Raw genomic sequence first — 18222 nt, forward strand, 5'->3', positions numbered from 1 at the left:
CACACGTTCATCTCGATCTCGTGGACACGTTTGGGAAGTTTTACCATGCGGATGAAAGTCCACTGAAAGAAAAAGCGGAGCGAATCTGGTGGAGGTGCCAACTTTTGTGCTCCTGTTCCTCCAAAACACGCTGCTGCGTTTATCTGCGCCTTTCTGCCCCTTTCCACGACTTACCGTGGGACGCTGTCCTCCCAGCAGAAGCTACGAGCAATAACTTTTATAAACTGAAGCTTCAAGTTTCCAAGGTTAATAAAAGGAAGAAAAAACAAACAAAAACAAAGGTTGGTGGTTAGGATGACTGCGAATGGGTGCTCTGGGTCGGGGGGGAAAAAGCTTCCATTTCCCTAAACAGCACAGCCCTTTTGCGCTGCGCCGCTTCTGCTTTCTGTTATCGCTCAAGCCCCATTTAAAGGCGCCAGGTAGCCTGAACGGTGTCTGCGATCCAAAGTTAGACATCAGTTCATTCAGAGCGACGGTTTTCCTCCTTAAAAACGAAAAATAAAATCAGAGATCCCCGCAGAGCATGTGTGCACGAGTCTCTCATATCCCCACAGCCTTGACCCAATCCTTGATGACATCCAGACCCCCCCGTCAAAAACCAAAACCACTCCGGCGTCGGTTTAAACAGGGGGAGTCGGAGACTCTTTAAAAAGTTTGAATGTGACACTGCTGTGATTACTGATTAATTGTCGCGTGCACTCTGGGATTAGACGAGTCTTTCTCACAGATGCCACATTTTTATCTCAAGGTGGTGAGATGCTCCTGTTTCTCCTTGGACGAGGTGAGCTGTCTGGCTGCAGAAAGCTCACCAAGCGGCTCTTAATTTCAAAACTGACACGTTAAAAAAGAGAGAACATTTTAGAGGCTGATTTTATTGTTAGAAGAAGTCTATTCGTCTATTGCGAGGCTGGATTGGGAGACCGTGAGGATTTTTTTCTCAGATGAATAGGTTGCAGTGTCTGACTTTTTCCTGTAGTTTATTCTTGAGATTGGATTATACCTTATAAATGAAATCTTTAGAAAAGAAATGGAGAAAAAACTGCCTCATTTGAAAGGTGGAAGGAGAAAGAAAAAAAGCAATGAGAATAAATGTCATATTAAGGAATTAAACATTTATTCAGATACAGGTATAAACTCAGGTGTTCTGGATTAATTGTTTTTCTCAGTGCCTGAAATGACTTGGGCCTGTTTGAATTAATGCACACACATGCATATGCACAGTGTGCATTAAACCTAATAAGGCTAATAAGGCGTTAACATGGATATCATTTACACGGCAGACTGTATAAATATGCACCACAGCGCTTGTCACCTGCGGAAGGAAATTGGCTTGATGTTTTCCATTATTACTTTTGCCAGGATTTGCATTTCTTTCTTGCCCTGCTTACTGGTTCACGAGACAAGGGAGAAGCCACTGATGCTCTGTGTAAGTGAAAGAAGCAGCAGCAACAAAAACAGCACTAAAAAAAAATAAAAAACCTCTCCCCCAACAAACCAAGCATAATATGTTTTGTGGAGAGCTGAATGGAGCACATCATTAAGAGGAATGGGCTGAGACATATGAAGGATTAAATCACACACAGGTAATTAAAAGAGCTGAATGGAACAGCAACGCTTCGCTACACAACGCTGTGTGAGGGAGTCTGTCAACAAAAATGTACATGCTGTCGTTCCTTTTTCTTTTTTTTTTTTTAAAGTTTGTTAACTGGAGTGTTGCAAGTCCTTGACGTCTTCCACCTTCCCATTAGCTGCTAATAGGTAACAGTTTAGTTGCCAGTTTTTGCAGCTTCTCTTCTACGTGACTGATGCCACTCCCCCTCCTCTCCCCTGGCTTGACTTCCCCTCATGGCTCCCCCACCTACCTGAATCCCGTGGGAGGCGAAGTTAGGGAGCACGCATAAATGCAGCTTTGAATCTCACAATCTTTAGAGAGTCTCTTTTGCTGTGATTGGGCGAGGACCACGTCTCCACCTTGGATGCTTTAGAACAATTAGGGCTCACTTCTCTTTTCATTTCTCGCCCCTTTCACCTCTTCCGATCCATATCTTTCAATCCATAACCCTTTCTTGCTTGTGCTGTGGGTCAATGCAGGCTGTCAAGTGAAATGATTATTATCTCTATCTGCTGCACTGGACTCACTGCAGTGTGTTTGATTAAAAATAAAGAAAAGCACGACATTTGCATCAAATTCGCATAAAGAGCCCGTCATGTAGACGGTCGACGTTCCAGTTGTACAGCTATATGAGCGCGTTTCCTCCATCCTATGGAGCTCGAACTGCCACTTTCACTCCCCTGTTGTCTCTTAAGGGAATAGAACGAATGTTCACTTACCATCTGTCTCCTCTATTAGCACTGAATGTTGTCAACTGAGTGGTGTAATTATCCCGCGTCTCATGACTCATTTCCCAGTTTGATCTAAAGTTAAGGCGGAATATCCTTTTTTTTGCTTATTTCCCTGAATAAGCTAACGCTTAGATCAAGATGAAAAGGGCTGCGGAGCCCAGACTGTCTAGCTTAAGCGTGGCATGGGATGAATAACACCTCGGGGCCTCGGGTTTACACTGCATAAACAAAAGCACCGATCCTGGGATGTGTAATATGGAAACACCTGCACTTAGAAGCATAGAGGGGATGGAGCTGCAATGAGAATCAGATCGTCTGTTACATAATTTTAAGAAAAAAAACCCAGTAATGTAACTTAATCATGCATCATAGTAAACTGACTAACTTAAAAGTTGACACACACCTATACAAGCATTAGCAGATGTATTGATACATGTACCAAACAGACAACAATAAAACGTTATATATGTGGCTAAAATAATTCGGTCGCTATATTATTTCAAAAGAAGTGTTCCCAGGCTATTTAAATGTTTATGCTGTGCCAGTTTGACTATTTTCTTTATTGCAAAAGGTTATTATTGTAGCATTATTCATCTCCTGGCGCCTATTTGTAGCTGTTACATATTGGTTCTTGAGAGTCCATTAGACGTGCTCACTGTAATAAGCTTCTAACTGAATGGGGAGGGGAAAAAAGACCCTCTGATGCATTTGTGAATTATTGCTGGAAAAAAAGAAAGAAAAAAAAAATACCCATCATGTAGAAAATGTTGCCTCGCACCACAGAATTGCAGTAAATCCACCAAGTGGAAGTGTTCCCTGCAGGAGCCAGGCCACCATCTGCGGATGGAATACGAACGGGCAGTAAGGATTGGGCCTAAATCAGACTCCTGAAATGACTGGTTGATTTCCATCTTTGTGGGATCAGGGGCAGTAATTCAGAGAGCAGATGGAAAACTTTGCAACTGTGAGGGAAGGGATTGAAGCGGGAGGACGGTGGGGAAAGAATTTCAGAGAGGGAGAAGATGAGAGCGACAGAGGGATTCATTCAGAGAGATTGTTGGGGTGTTTTGTTTTTCTGCTGAGGCCACAGCAGGACATTTGCAGAGCTCGTGCATGCCGGCCATTCTGCCTTCGGCTTGCACGTGTGCGTGTGTCTGATTAAACAGGCTGCTTATGAGAGAAGCCCTCTGCTCTCCAGCCTGTCTCTCTTGTTTCTCATCTATTGTAATGTGGGGCTACGTGGAAGAGAGCCAGGCCACGATCGGCTTACTCATCTCACAAGGCTGGAAGATGAAACGTATCCATCTACCGTGTGTACTCAAGGAGCTCTGCTTCATGCCAAGTGCCATGATTGGTACGCCTCATCAGTGAAGGCATGTGTCCGGTCTGGGGCCTGCTCCGTCTTCATCTGGGCTAATCTCTCATGTCTTTCCCATGCATCTTCCCCATCTCGGTGCTCTGCTGAGTGTGCAGGCATTTATTAGTCTTCTCCTATGCCAGGCTGCGGCTCACGCACATCTTGTGATTGTTGTGCTTAATTAATCCTGCTAAGCGTTTTTCCTGTTCTCTTTTTAATTATCACATGCTAGTGTTCTGTTTCTAAATCAGTCCCAACTTAGTGTTTTTTTCTCTCCCCCTGTCTGTTGAAGAGCTCTGTGAGTTGTGGCCTACTCAGGTAGAGGATTGTTTGCTCTTCAGAAAGGTCAAGCACTGGTTGGGAGTCATGTTTTAGAGGCAGAGAAAGAGCAGGTCGTTGTCTTTGAGAACAGGGCAAAGCCCAAAGGCAGGTTTGCTTCCGCTGTGCGCGCGCGTGTGTGTGTGTCTCCTGTGCCATTTAGCCTTGCCTTTCTCTGTGTGCCCTCACTGCTTTGTATCTGGTCTCGCCGGCCTGCACAAAGTGCTGAAAGGAACCACTGGGAGGGAAACCTGGCAGATTGGAGATAATTATACATGACACTTATTATCCTGTCGAGGTCTCTTATTGTAAGTGTATTATTAAGGGGCCAGGAATCAGGCCACGGGAGTCCTGAGAAACAACAAGTGGGAAATCCAAAAACAGATTTTCTCCTTTAGAAAAGAATAAACGACCGTGAAACGTAAAGCAACGAGACACTAGAGAAATTAGCATGGCATCTGCTCCCCAGATCATATTTGTATTCAATACTTGCGCGCTGCTATTCTACAGCAAACGTATGAAAAAGAGGCCATGAACTGTTGAGGTGCTCACATCAAGGCGGAATGGGAAAACCTTTTCCTTTCTTGCCTTCTTGCTTGCAGAGTGTTGTTAAAAGAAGAAGTGATGCAACACAGAGGTAAACATGCCCCTGTCCAGACTTTCTTTTGGAGCACGTTGCTGGCATCAAATTGAAAATGTACAGCTGATAGTCATGTGCCACTTGCTGTGTACACTTAAATGTAGGGTTTAAATGATTAGCAGATCCTCGCATTCTGTTTTTGTTTACACCGCACTACATTTCAGACATTTTTTTAAATAATCGAGTTGCACGTTTGGCCGAAAGCTTGGCTTCTTGTGGATTTCTGAGCTGTGATCGCTGAGGCTCTTCAAATTCAATTTAAATGTATTCTAGTTCTTTGCATAGATTCATAGCCCGCTCATTCTTTTTTTTTTTTAATTTGAAAGCTGCACTCTGTGACGTACGCTATGAATGTGTTAGCATATTGATGAAAATTGCATGTGTATGTGTGGTCCCCTGTCATTTTCATACGTGTGCATGTTAACATCACTTCCGTCTCTGCCTGTAAGACCACGAAATCACACGCTGAAGCCTTGACATGCAGCAGGGTCCCGTGTTGCTGAGTGACTGAACTTGCCATGACACTGATGCTAGCAGGGGCTTGAGCTGCTGCTACGGTGAGCTCTTCGGGGTTACTGTGACACCTTCCAACACCCTGGAAGAGATGCCAAGAGTTGAGAGATTTACAGTCAGTCGCCTGCCTCGGCCTGTCTCTTCCTTTCCACTCTACAGCCAGAGTGCGGGTCTCTTTGCTCCCTCTGCCAGTTGTTATTAATGTGCTATTGATCTTTCAAACTCTGGGAAGTCCATTTTACTTAAATTTGATCAAAGTGGCATAGCGCCAGTGGCCTGCAAGTTTGATGTAGGAGTGGGAATTAGCTGGTCAGTCAGCGAGGACCTGCATGACGTAAGTGCCTACAAAGAGCGGAGTAATGTTAGCCGTATGCGTAGCGTACAAGAAAGAGGTAAAAGTCGAAATGCTTTTAAACAGGAAATAGTGAGCTTTTGTTTCACAGGGAAGCTGCATACTGGATCATAAAGGGAAGCTATAAAATATGTAGTCGATGTACTGGTCTGAATTCAAAGAGCTAACATGCTCATTATCACTTAAAAGCACATGTTTCACTTGAGTAACGGACATGGAATATTATCACTGAACACAGATTGGCAAGAGTTTATAGCCTGAATAAGAAAAGTGAATAGCTCGAGTGCATGCACATGCAGGTGTGTAATTAGCCGACAAGGAAATAACCAGGGCTCTGAGTTGCAGCCGTTTCAGTCCCAGTGTTTTCCTCCCCAAGGCAGTGCCTTCCCAACTGCAGAAATTGGGTCTGCAAGACTGATGCTGCAAGTGCCGCTCCTTATCCCCCTGCCCAGAGAAAAGAAAGCCTCCTGAGCAGTTTAAAATTAGCCCGCTGGCCGTGTTTCAGTTCTTTACCTTTCTCTGTGTCAACAAAATTTCCTGCCAGAATCTTCAGGCCCTCTGAGTTGGTGTATGCGGTGTGTAACAAATGCTGCTGGAATCAAAGTGCAGAATTAGGACGGGATTGTGGAGTCGAGATCTGACCTATTGTTCGGCTTCTTTTTTAGTCCTTTGCATATGAAACAGTCAGCGAAATATGAGCCCCTGACACTCCTCTAAAAGTCAAAACACTCTCTTCAGGACATTTTTCTCCCTGTAATAGATGCAGAATTTAGTTGCCTCTGTGCCATGAGACCTGCTCTCAAGGGGAGGCAGGGAAGTGGTATTTCTGGTTTGACCAGTTCCTTCCAGCAAAGAAATATCCTCACGCAGACCCAGGGATGAACCTGAACACTTATCACCCTGATGCATCCCACACTTATTAGACTGACAATCTTTCATATAAACTTTATTAGCACAGTGGAAATTGAAGAGCGTTAAAGTGTAACAGAGCGTGGATAATGTCTACTGTGCTGATTTAAAAGAGCACAGCATTCAAGGCTCGCCCTGCATGAAATCTATAACTAAAACTGAGATCTTTTAAAAGAAGGCAATAACTTCTCAGTTATAGCTTCTGCATTACATGATTGAAGATTCCCTGCAGCACAGTCTCATGGCACGGGGTGACACTCAGCTGTGACAGCTGCCATTGCTGGTGGGTTATGGGTAGGTCATGGCAGCTGGGGTAGCACAGGTGCCAGCTGGCAGGAAGTCACTCAGCGGAGTGATTTTGAACCTGTTGATGTCATATAACAAGTTTACAGTACTTTTGATTTGATTTGATTTATTGATTTATTGATTAGCATTCAAATATCTCAGTGAATACAGAATAAAGATCTACCACAAAGCAAGAAAGCACAAGACAAGGCTAATCAAAAGGTATTGGCTGAAGCATTTACTTATTACGCCAACCCTTTTAACAAAAGATCTTTTTGCATGCAGCTCCTGTACACAGGGCCCGAAGCAAAGAATAAAACAAAGCAAAAACAAACAAACAAACAAAAAACCTTCCACCTTAGATAAGTAACTACATCACAGCAAAAAAATCAAGAGTTTCAGTATTTTTATTTTTGCTCTTTTCATTCTTGATTTATATATTTTTCTAATACTCTATTTTTAAACATGTTTTTAAACAAGGAAAATGAACCACACCTTTTTAAATCACTGTCATAACTATTCCACAGGTTAACTCCTCTAACAGAAACACATCTCTGCTTTATATTTGTCCTTATCTTGTTTTTTTAAAAGAAATCTGTTCCCCTTAAGTCATATTGACTCTCTCTGACTTTAAACAGCTTCTGAGTACTGCGGCAAAGCAAGTTATTTTGTGCTTTATACATTATCTGTGCCATTTTATATTCAACTAAATCATAAAATTTCAGGGTATTCAGATTAATAAACAAAATGTTAGTTTGAGTGATTTATAATTCTTATAGCTCTTTTTTGTAACTTGAAAATAGGAAGAGTATTTGTTTTATATGCATTACCCCATATCTCCAGACAATAAGTCATATATGGAAGCAACAGAGTACAATAAGGTGTGTATAATGATTTCTTGTTCAGGACATGCTTTGTTTTGTAGAGAATAGCAATGGTTTTTGACATTTTTGTTTTCACATGGTTTATATGAGACTTCCAACTCAGCTTATCATCAATTATCACTCCAAGATATGTATTTTCGTACATTCTTTCGATTTCAATTCCATTAACCCTGATTTTAGATACATTTTTCATTTGTCTAGTGCCAAAAATAATCAATTTTGTTTTCTTTATATTTAACGATAACTTATTTGTATCAAACCCGTTTTTTAATATATTTAACTCCTTTTCCACTGTAGTCAGAAGCTGTTCTAGGTTTTTACCTGAGCAATACAGAGTGGTGTCATCAGCAAACAATACACATTTTAACAGTTTGGAAACACTACATATGTCATTTATATATAATATGAATAATTTAGGGCCCAGCACAGAGGCCTTGATTTAAGGTACAATTAACATGTGATGATGTTGACTCACCAACCAATTCTGGGGCTTAAAATACTGATATTATTTCAAAGTTGCTGACATATAAATAAGATCTAGGTTAGTGCTGAATCAGTATTAGATGATGAAACATTCGTAGTATTGTCCTGTGATTAGGGGTGCAACAATACTCGTATCGATATTATACCGTTCGATACAGTGCTTTCGGTTCGGTACGCATATGTATCGAACAATACAAATTTTTTTATTTATTTTATCAACTTTTCTTCTGACGATGCTGTCTGTGTTGAGCGCTCAGTGGATCTGCGTTCGACTACTCTGCCTAGGCTGCACTGTTGAGTGCAGATCCACTGAGCGCAGCGCAAGCTAGCAAGGCAGAAGCTAAGCTCGTTGCAACATGGCAACTGCCTCAACGTTACCCGAAAATGAACCTCCCCCACCCTCATTCAGATCTGGCGTTTGAAACTATTTTGGTTTTCATGTGACGTATGACCCTGAAGGTAAGCACGTCATGGACAAAAGTAAAACAGTATGTCTGATGTGCCACGCAATGCTCAATTACATTGGTGGGAACTAGTGCGTTAGCGCAGTTAGCTCATTAACGTGTTGACGCCGTCCAGCCCCACACACGGGGTGATCCGCGGTAACTCGTTAACGGAGATTTGCCGCGTTATGGCGTTAATGTCATTTCAACGAGATTAACGCTGACAGCACTAGTGGGAACACAACGAATATGACTGCACATTTACGCTGACATCATCCTAGTGCAAAGACAAGTGGAAGCAGACAAAAACAACAAGCATGCATGCTACAGACTTTACCCGAGTCATTTAGACAGCCGTTAGCACATGATTCTCCTTATGGGGACCTGATATGTTTAATATGCTGCTGAGAATATAGCCCAGAAGAAGCGTATAGCATAGCTTTTATTTTGGAAAGAGCCATTTCTCTGTAATAAACTCTCTTTTCCAAACATGAGTGATTTTTCGATCAGATAGATTTATTTATTTTTTATTATTTTGTTGTTTCAGCTACATAAAAATTTAAAAACTGTACTTTTGAGTTAAAATATATATTTATCATTTTAATAAATGACAAATTAAAAAGGCATGAACATTTTTTTGTATCGAAAAAATATCGAACCGTGACATCAAAGTATCGAACAGAACCGAACCGTGAATTTTGTGTATTGTTGCACCCCTACCTGTGACGTGTATGTGTATATATATATATATATATATATATATATATATATATATATATATATATATTTCTAAAAAAAGAAACAGCTATTAAAAATAGTTCTAATAGACCTAAAAAAGTACTACGCCTTTTAGGAGTATTAAAAATATTAGTGCAATTGCACAACAAAGTCACAATAAAATGAATGAACTATACTCAAAGAATCCCCTTCCAACATGTTTTTATCAGTCATTTTAAATGGCTCCATGACCTTGAAGAAGAGGTCAGAGGTCAAATGTAACATGATATTTTAAGTCTTTATACACTACTTTATATATTTTGACAGTACACATCGCACCACAGAATGATAGTTTCTAAGTAACAAGGTTTTTTGTCAATTTTTGACCAACAAATAATTAAGTTTGCCTTGAAGATCTTGGTGGATGTAAGCCAAATTGTAATGGTTTGTTAACACGACCCTACTCTCCACCCCCTACACAGTTTTATATTCTGATCACTCAAAAATGTTTAAGCTATCTTGTCCACAGACAGAATGACATGCATGCAAACGCTAAAGCATAACCTCGGGAAGGTAACGAAAACGAAACGCGGTGGTAAAGAAAGTGAATTCGTTGAAACAGGTGATTTGTCATAGATGCTAAGGGGAACCTCCACCTGTTTAACTTTCCTGCAAACGTAGCTGTGAAAGCAGAGCCAGTGGCAGCTTGTCTAGTAAGCTAGTCTCCTATCAGGCTCCTGTCAAAGACCAGAGGTTTATCCACAATGCACATGTGCAAACAACCAGACAAAGCTGCTGCTCCCTTAAGCTCAAGACATGGTTAATGTGACACAAACATACCCATGATAAATGACACGTGTGTGTGTGTGTGCGTGATGTCCACCTTCTAGTCTTTTCTCTTTAAAGACCTCACTGTGTTATAAACTAATTCAATAATTATAAGCCATAGGTAATCTTTCAGAGCTTTAAAGATATCTCAGCAGCCAGAACCAAAACAAAACTGGACTTTATTTTGGTTCTTGCTCGAGGAGTTTGTGCAGCTACACAGCAGCCATGGTAAGAAGTATGAGCAGGAGTGCAGGAGCAGTCATTTTGTAGGTGGAAAGACTTTACAGCACACAGGAGGCTCTGGAAAGATGGCGCCTCATCCTCCTCTGAGGACTCTCAGGTTGACATGGAGGAGGCTTCAGAGGTGGAAACAGACCAGCTGGAGTCCAACTCTAAATCATCTGATTGGAGGGTGGGTGGAGAAGAGACGGTTGAAGCAGTGAAAGGAAGGACTTTGCCATCTCCATGTTTTGGTCATCCCCATATTTTTGTCTTCCACATAGAGTGCAAGGCTCTGCTACGTCCCAGCAGCCAGAGGTTTGATCCCAGTGGAATCACAGAGGAACTGCATGCTCGTGTAGAGATGTGCATTTTGTGTTTACAGGACAAATAATAAATCAATTCAAATCTGCAGGGTGCTGCTCCCAACCTGTCTCATCAGCAAATATAAGGACAGTGTGACTTTTGCACAGACAGAAAGAGAAGAGCTGGCAGCACCATGTAGGAGCATGCATGTAGCTCCACCTCAGCTAGAGTCCCTCTTCTTTAAAGGGTCAAAATCTAAAAACTGTAATTAATATTTGATATTTATAGTTCATACTGAAGTAGTTTTTTTTAAATGAGCCATTTAAAGTGGAAATATAATATTTATACAGCAGTTTTTGTCCTTGGGCTGAAAAGAGACTGGATTAAGGGTTAATTTCATTTTTATTGTGCTTAGTTAGGTTTTGAGAACCAAAACTATTTGGTTAGTGTTAAGGACAAAGAAAAAACCTGCTTTGGTTCAAATAGTCTCTGTCCTAACATTAACCTTGCACACAGAGAAATGAGTTAACTGTACACAGTGCACTGACCTGTGACTGAGCCTTTATAGGCTGGAGTGAGAAAAAATGTTAAGGGTTCTTTTTGAGGAGTTTAAATTAAATAACTATTAGAAATTCTAGTTGAAGTGAAAATACACCCAAACTGGGGCTGGATGGTTTTATCACTAATGTGGCTGTTGCTTGCAGTTTCATCATAGGTCCATGTGAGGAACGTTGCACGGTACTCCTCCAGATTCGTAATTTTTCTTATTTTTGTAGAGTTCATGCAGTCCTCGTTCTCCTCTGGACTGCGGGTGCTTTGTGTGAGTACCAGTTTCAGTTTTGAATGTAAACAAATGCAGTGAGTCTGCAGAATATGGCAACGTGCTGTGATACGCTAGCAGATGTGTCGGCTTCTAACCGCTAGATGGGTTGAAAAGCTTTTGTCAAGTGATGTTAGTAAAGAAAGTTTGGGAACTCGGCCAGCCTTGAAAGCTTTGTTCTGACTTAGGTGTTGAAGTGAGACAGAGCAAAAGCAGAGGCTATTGATTTCTCAAACACAGCTTGTCACAGTCAGCCTATTGTCTTCTTCCTCTTGAAACTCTCCTTTCGATCCTACATGACCTCCCGTCACAATACTTCTCACTTTGACACGCCGCTTTTTCAGCAGTTGCTCAAGGGATTGTGACAACCCAAATATATATATATATATATATATATATATATATATATATATATATATATATATAATATATATTAATTTATATATTTGTCTTTTGCACCCTATCTGATGGGCTTCTATAGTTTCAGGAGCAAGTTCAGGATTTGCCTCGCTACCATTTTCTGTGTGGCCTGATCTGCAGTGTGCACATTCAAGCCATTCATTAGCAGCCAATTTATAGAAAACAGTATCTATTATTCATTTTCTTTGGCAGGATGGTATAATTGCCCAAAGGCAAAAACATGATCTGTATTTGCTATCCAGTGCATTAAGACAGCATGCGAGTCACTTCTTCAAGGACACTAATGAAGAGGGAGAGAGCTCCTCACCAAGAAAATATTTGCCCTTTATCCTCAGTTTGCGGTGCTCCTCTTGTGTTGCTCAGAAACAGGTGCAAGATTAATGTCTGCACAGTGCTTTGATGTTTAGGTCTTTTTATGCAGACATATAAAAAAAGCTGGTCATCTTCTTACCTGAATTCCAAGTAGGGTAGCCCTGGCAAACGTGCCCTCGGGGCTCTCAGGAGTGCTGCAGAGGGCCTTCCAGGGTCCTCCCGGGCAAGTGATTTCTTAGCTGCCCGATGTTCCTGAGACACGGCTCATCGAGTGGTTTGAAAAACCTTTGTTTGTACCTGTGCTTGCTGTCTGACTTGTGTGCCAGCTGACATGAGGCTGGCAGTGGGAAGGTAATTGCCCCATGAGAAGAGGAACTTATTGATAGGCTGAAGTGGGCAATGGCATGACAGTGCCATTCTGTACACTTGATATCTGCAGAAATGCTTGTCTGTCATACAGTAGAAGAATTGAATTTCCTCTGTTGCTCTTTTTTTTTTTTAGAATAGAGGGTGCCATTACTACTAACGTGGAAAAGTCACTGAATCAAATTGGAGATTTATATAACATTATGCTATAGTTTATAGATTGCTACTATATAATATTTGAGTTTCTAAAATATACTTCAATGTAGGGCTGCTCGATTATGGCAAAAATGATAATCACGATTATTTTCACTGAAATTGAGATCTCGATTATTTGCCGATATTTATTTAACAATAACAATGTATTGAATAATGACTTTAAAGATTGTCAAAAAAGAATATAAAATAGTGTGCAAATACTGATAACAGTGCAAATGTTTGCAATATAAAACATAAATGAAAAATGTAAACATCTATGTTTAGTGAACTTTGCAGTGTTGCTCTGTGGTGCAGCTACGACACTGTAGCAAAGTTTACACACTGTGTCTACTTGATCCACGTCTGACTCCGCGAACCCATAATGTTTCCACACCACTGAAGTTGTTTTTACCTCTCTTTTCAACCAATGGCAGTCACTCTCCTCTCCAAATAACTTCTGCTTAGCTTTCCGAACTTCCCTCGGGTCCACGTGTTCGAAATGCAGAGAGGTGCGCTCGATTTGCCACACGGAGCAGCGCGAGAGTAAAGCACGAGGGAGGTGCTAATAATCGGCTCAGTTATTTTTAATGATCGTTGAAAGCCCAGATCGTAATTTAGATTAAAATTCGATTAATTGAGCAGCCCTACTTCAATGGTAGAAAACGACTGACTGCATCCCTGTGAAGTGAGCTGCTGCACAGGCGCCGACTCACAGGGCCCGTGCATGCCCTGTGGATCCAGAATTCAGCGCTTTTATTGTTGGTTTTGGCATTTTGATATGAATGGCAGACGTCTAGCGAAAGACCTGGAAGGGCTAATATGCATGGAATGCTTTCATGGTATTTTCAAATAGCCTGGACCTACCGCAGCCAAAGGCAGAGCACCGTTTGCGTGTCTCACATTAGCACAAAAGCCAAAAAATATGCAAGAATGCCCAGTGAGCCCACGGGGTGTCGTTAACAAAGAGCTTAATTCTAAACCACAAACAGAAGATTGTAATTATTGCTTGGCCCTCCAGTGTGTGGCTGTTTGCATGCGCGCTGGCCGCGTGTGTGTTTTGCGTATGTGGCAGAGCCAGAGTGGTGATTGTTCCCACCTGATTATATGTAAATATTTGCTGAACTCCTTTGGCCATTTTGAACTTCCATAAATCACAGCCTTGTGGATTATTATGGCGCTTTTGTTTGTTTTATTCTTCCACGGAGTGAAAATGCTAATGAAAAAAATTAGCATACCGTTCTTAGGACACACTGTTGTGATGATAAATGCATTGCACAGCAAAGATCAAAAAGCCAGGCTTTGCTATAGGAACGGGCTTTGTAGCCATTCTGTGTTTATAGAGTAGCCGAAGTACAAAGTGTGTCAGAGACCTCAGAGCAGGTCGGCCCTGGCCTTTGTCTGTTCGGGCAGCCAGGGTAATTAAGAATCAGCTTAGTTCGGGATTATGGCTAGAAGCGGGCTGATCACAGGAGACAGGAGAAAAAGCATTAGGAGAATAGTGGTTAATATGGGTATTACCCTTCTTAGCATTGCTATCATGTGACAATGAGACGACTGACAAAGGAACCCTGTTGATGCTGAGATCCCTTGCCCTGCGCTAATAGGCTTTACTGCAGATTGCTTTGTTTACCCACAGTGTGCAGCACTCCACCTTCCCGCTTTATCTTTCTTCTTTGCCCATTCAAACTTTATAGAATTTGTCTCAACCTAATTAGAAAATGGTAATGTTTTGCTGTACACCTCCCCGAGGTATTTAAGCAATGTTCCGATGTGTTTGCCTAACACCAGCGGCTCTAAAACGAAAGATGCATGACTGTTTGTCTCTCTCTCACACACATAAACACTGTTTTTGAGATATTTTTGTGGACTATTAATGTTCTATTAATGACTATTAATGTGGACTATTAATGTTCTATTAATGTGGACTATTAATGTTCTCATTAATAGTGTGAGCAAGCTGTAGGTGGGACTAAAAGTCTGAAACCACTGGGTCCTGGCCCTCCTCTGCTTTATGAAACATGGCTGCTGAAATGGATAGCCTGCGTCTGGCATGTGAAACAAAGAGTGGTATGACAGCCACTTTGTTGTTAGTACAGCTTCTTATTGTGCAGAGGTAACCCAATGCCTGTAGCCTCTGCACCACCTCCATAAGTGAAGCCATTTGTTGCCCTTTAGAAAGGATATGGAAGCAGGCCAGTGTGAATAATAACAATGTAGAGGGAAGATTTATCCAAACACGAAAAGGTTACATCAAATGAACCACCTAATTTATCGCATTACTCTTATTTACAATGAACTTTGCTGGTATCAGCTGCTTGCGCATTAGAAAACATTGCTGCAGGTGCATAGCTGGCAGAATTATCAGTGCATGACATGACACAACAATGCTTTGTTTTGACCTTATTGAGAAGGGAGCAGGGAATTGTTTTCCACAGTCTTTAAGAGCTAATCCCATCAGAGGGACTGCACAGCATGGAGGCCTAACTGAGATAGTGCTGCCAGAACAAGAGGGAGACAGGAATGTGTTTGTCTGGCTAACATGGCACAAGCAAAGGAAGAAAACTCCTCCCAAACAACTTGACTTCTTAATTCCTCTTCTTGAGTCACGACTAGGGCAAATGTCTCAATCTGTGAGCTGTATGCGTCGATAAAAACAGGAGACAACTTTAGATTTGGATTTGGCAGCAGCTTTGGTAGATGCATTGGTGAACTTTCAATATAGCAGATGAATTAACTAGGTTTTACCTCTAGAGCGAGGTTTCTCACTTCACTGGTTGTCTGCTGGCTTGGTTGGGCACATGTACCCCTGGGGGAACAGGCTCATTCAGTGCCGAGGCTATGGAACTGAGGATTTATCCCAGTCCAGTGAGTCCCTGTGGCGCCACAAGCTTCTGTTGAAGGATTTAAGATTGGTCTGTACGTCTGTCTTTTTTCCACAGATAGGAAAGAAATTTTTTTTCTCCCAAGTTGTAATAAAATGTCTGGTTGATACGTTCTGTTTGAACTTCATAAAAGGAGAAGTGTGGGTGAAAGGCTAAGAAAGATTGAAGGGGAGTTTTATTGAGAACAAGATGAGTTTTTCATAAGTTCGAACAGTATTGAATGTTCTTACCTAACAGCTGCACAGAACGTGTCTAGAAACATCTGTAGTAGTTTCTGCTAAAAGAAAGATGTAGGAACTATACATATAGTTGAGGGTTAAGTAAAGGTTTATTAGGGTTGTAGTCAACCAAAGAAAATCTTGGATGACAGAAATCTTACTTATCTTCTACTGGTCATGTGAGGTGACGAGTTCCGAAAATCTGTCTTTAGTCTGTGGAGCGCACGTAAATAGACATGAAACTCTAGTATTTGCAGCAGATTAAATCATTTTAAATTTAAAAAGGGGAATCTATTGTACGTTTAGACTGGCTTAATTGTAGCTCCAGCTGGATAAATGCTAGAGCTGGCAACTGGACAAGGGTACCATTATAAACCCGCTACAAAACGATGACTGATTTATCAGCCAATATTGGTTATCTACCATTTATTGGTATCAACATTTACTAGAGTGGATAAATAAAGATTTTAAAAGTAAAGTAGAGATGAGAGAAACACCCTTCAATAGTTCTAAGTAGGGATGCAACGATACCAATTTTTTCAAACCGATACAATACGATACTTGGATCTGAGTACTTGCCGATACAGAGTACAAAAAATGATACTTCTACCACACACACACACAAACACACACAAATACAATTAATTGGAAGACAGGTTTTATTATATTCCCTGCCGATGAAAAATAAAATCTTAATAAAAATGACCACAAAAAAATTTCAAGTGAAAAATAAGCACTTCTGTTAAATTACTGCAGAGTCTCCACATTGTAATTTTACAAAATATCACTGAACTATTGTCTCGAGCTTTCAGAATAATAAATAAACACTTCTGTTTGGAATAAAATAAATACAAATTAGGTTTGCGAATAAAATAAACTTTTAAATTATTGCAGAGTGTCCATATTGTAAACAGACACACAAAATAATTATTATTAAATAAATAATAAAATATAAAAAAATTATAAAATAAATAATAAATAAAATAATAATTGGCCCCCTAGTGGCCAATCTAAAAAACTACAACAGAAATGACAAGCCACCCTCTGAGTAATGAAATAAGTTGGTATCGGTTCATGGTATCGGTTAACTTTTACGAGTATGAGTACACACACATTTTACAGTATCGGCCCCGATACCCGATACCAGTATCGGTATCGGTGCATCCCTAGTTCTAAGTGTTGACGTTTTGTATAGGTTTTTTATAGTCTACTTCCATGTTACCGTTTGGTGCTTGGAACGACACAAATACACCTACTAGCTGAATGTTTAATACAAAATTTTAGGGAAATCTGTTGCTACAGTTGCTACTGTGGCTGTTGTAATAGAGTGTATCACCACACGGTGGCGCCTCTCATCCCCCTTTTTAAAAAAAATCTTCTTCGTTATATCTCTGTAATAGATTCCTCCATGTGTATGTGGACTAGTGTCCTCTCCAGTAACGTGTCGTAAAGCTTGGAGTTTTATTTTTGATATTTAAAATAAATAAGTACTTGTGGAAAGTAACGGTGGGGGGAACTAACTAATGAACTAAACTAATATAAACAGCTGCTTGCTTAAGTGAAAATAAATTGATGGGGATTTTTTTGCACTAATAAAGTTGTGGAGTTTTTGTCTCACATCAATTATATCGTCAGTTATAATTGACGATACAGTTATATTGTTATTGCAAATTTTCAAATATATATTGTGATAAATATTTTTGGCCATATTGCCCTGCCATACGTTACAGTATAAAAAAAACAAAACATTGACCGATATATTGGAACGTCAGATTTTTGGATTGCGAAATATCCGTGTTGGTTTGGGTCTTAAAAACCCTATATTGGTTGGGCTGTATATTAGAGCCATCATACTGAAATATACCATGTCTAATACGTTAACAATCGAAACAAAAAGATTTTAATGTGAATTTTAGCAGATAATTTTAGCACAGACAAATTCGTTTAGTGTTTCTGAGGATTGGACTTGTTGTAGTTGAGCTTTGATAAGTGCTGTAAAGTTTAAACTGGCCTTTTTGATCATTTGTTTTAACGAAGGGCGGTCCCAGTGAGAACTTCTTTGACATGCCACCAAGTAGTCTGGAGTCGCGTCTGAGTAGAAGTTCAGAAAATGAAAACATTACTTAAGCTCCCACAACACGGACTCTAGTCCTCAGTTGTGAAAACATAAGGGTGTCTTTCACAGCGACTCTGTTTCTACTGCTGCCAAAAATAATAATCAAAAAAGGATCAGAGGCTATTGATGTAGCGCTTTTCTTTTATGAAAGTGACACCGATGGCTGCAAGACAAACGAGCTTGGAGAATTTAGTCAAATAGAGACCGTATTGACCAGACAATCGATCGGCCCTGATGTTTACACATTCTTATTAATCCAGTTATAATAATTTGGCCGGTTATTATCTTGAACTTGT

General features: G+C 40.6%; 1 protein-coding gene and 1 long non-coding RNA gene across 5 annotated transcripts in view; both read left to right on the forward strand.

Annotated features, from left to right (window-relative positions):
* The window catches only part of ptprub (protein tyrosine phosphatase receptor type Ub), a 200747-nt gene that overhangs the window by 240 nt on the left and 182285 nt on the right, over window positions 1-18222 (forward strand). The window lies entirely within an intron of this gene.
* LOC146507733 (uncharacterized) overlaps window positions 1-18222 on the forward strand; it is a 36545-nt gene continuing 18323 nt past the window's right edge. Inside the window, exon 1 of the long non-coding RNA XR_014876954.1 lies at window positions 1-18222. This exon is cut by the window's right edge and continues 12107 nt beyond it. This is a non-coding gene — a long non-coding RNA (uncharacterized LOC146507733).

The sequence above is a fragment of the Neolamprologus multifasciatus genome, chromosome 11, assembly GCF_963576455.1.
Source record: "Neolamprologus multifasciatus chromosome 11, fNeoMul1.2, whole genome shotgun sequence".
Classification (NCBI taxonomy): Eukaryota; Metazoa; Chordata; class Actinopteri; order Cichliformes; family Cichlidae; genus Neolamprologus; species Neolamprologus multifasciatus.